Source organism: Lucilia cuprina, chromosome 3 (assembly GCF_022045245.1).
Source record: "Lucilia cuprina isolate Lc7/37 chromosome 3, ASM2204524v1, whole genome shotgun sequence".
Taxonomy (NCBI): domain Eukaryota; kingdom Metazoa; phylum Arthropoda; class Insecta; order Diptera; family Calliphoridae; genus Lucilia; species Lucilia cuprina.
In genome coordinates, this window is record NC_060951.1 from 8973085 (window position 1) to 8975209 (window position 2125).

The window sequence follows — 2125 nt, forward strand, 5'->3', positions numbered from 1 at the left end:
GTTCTGTTCTAGTTCTGTTCTAGTTCAGTTCTAGTTCCGTTCTAGTTCAGTTCTAGTTCAGTTCTAGTTCAGTTCTAGTTCAGTTCTAGTTCAGTTCTAGTTCAGTTCAGTTCTGTTCTAGTTTTGTTTTAGTTTTATTCTAGTTCTGTTCTATTTTTGTTCTAGTTCTGTTCTAGTTCTGTTATAGTTCTGTTCTAGTTCTGTTCTAGTTCTGTTCTAGTTCTGTTCTAGTTCTGTTCTAGTTCTGTTCTGTTCTGTTCTGTTCTAGTTCTGTTCTAGTTCTGTTCTAGTTCTTTTCTAGTTCTGTTCTATTGTTGTTCTAGTTCTGTTCTAGTTCTGTTCTAGTTCTGTTCTAGTTCTGTTCTAGTTCTGTTCTAGTTCTGTTCTAGTTCTGTTCTAGTTCTGTTCTAGTTCTGTTCTAGTTCTGTTCTAGTTCTGTTCTAGTTCTGTTCTAGTTCTGTTCTAGTTCTGTTCTAGTTCTGTTCTAGTTCTGTTCTAGTTCTGTTCTAGTTCTGTTCTAGTTCTGTTCTAGTTCTGTTCTAGTTCTGTTCTAGTTCTGTTCTAGTTCTGTTCTAGTTCTGTTCTAGTTCTGTTGTAGTTATGTTCTAGTTCTGTTCTAGTTCTCTTCTAGTTCTGTTTTAGTTCTGTTCTAGTTCTGTTCTAGTTCTGTTCTAGTTCTGTTCTAGTTTTGTTATAGTTCTGTTCTAGTTCTGTTCTAGTTCTAGTTCTGTTCTAGTTCTAGTTCTGTTCTAGTTCTGTTCTAGTTCTGTTCTAGTTCTGTTCTAGTTCTGTTCTAGTTCTGTTCTAGTTCTGTTCTAGTTCTGTTCTAGTTCTGTTCTAGTTCTGTTCTAGTTCTGTTCTAGTTCTGTTCTAGTTCTGTTCTAGTTCTGTTCTAGTTCTGTTCTAGTTCTGTTCTAGTTCTGTTCTAGTTCTGTTCTAGTTCACTTCCAGTTCTAGTTCTGTTCTAGTTCACTTCCAGTTCTAGTTATGTACTAGTTTTGTTCTAGTTCTGTACTAGTTCTGTACTAGTTCTGTTCTAGTTCTCTTCTAGTTCTAGTTCTGTTCTAATACTTTTCTAGTTCTATTATAGTTCTAGTTCTGATCTAGTTCTTGTAGATTATTTCGCGAAAGTCATTATTATGATATGAAAATAAATATCTATGGACTAGTCCTGCTACTAGGTTATAATCATAGACTTTGGACATGACAACATTATTTAGGTAAAATTTGAATTTCTTTAAACTAGATAGAAATAACGTTAATTTTGAAATGACATTCAAATGTCTAATTTTAAAAATATAATTCGACCAAATTATTTTTATCTTAAACTACAGTAATAAATCATTAAAAAAGAAATAATAAGACAAAAAATACCTCAAAATCACATAAAAGATTAAAAAATGACGTCAGATTTTAAAACAAACAATTTTAAGAATAAATTTAAAGTAAAACTATTTTTAAACTACAAACATCTAAAAAAACATTTAAGTTATTTATGAAAAAAAATTACCTACACATTGAAGAACAAAAATCATTCGCAAAAAAAATTCAATAAATCTGAAGAAGAGTTTGTTTTTTTCGAAATTTTTTTTTTACTTTTAAATTAACTTTTCCCCCTTTCTTCGGTATACAAAAGGTATACAATAATTACTTAAAGAATGTCACGTTTAAAGTCGATTATTTTTCAGGGAAAGAGATGGAGGGGATTTCTATAGCCAAGTACATAATATTTCTCTGCCCCATTGTCACTATCAAGAGCACGAACAAGGCTGAAATAACCTTCAACTTCACACTCATTTAATAGTATAAATACTTATACATACACTAATACATGGCCGAGAATAAGTACTGATGTATAACGTCAACAAGGTGAGGGGGTTGAAATGTCTACAGCAGGGATGGAAAATATATTGTCCAGTTTATAGTGTAGCCTATTGTCAATTCTATAATCAAGTCTATAGTCTAGTCCATAGGCTAGTCTATTGTTAAGTCTATAAGTTAGTCTATAGTCTAATCAATAATCTAGTCTATAGTCTAGTCTTTAGTCTAGTCTATAGTCTAGTCTATAGTCTAGTCTATAGTCTAGTCTATAGTCTAGTCTATAGTCTAGTCTATAGTCTAGTCT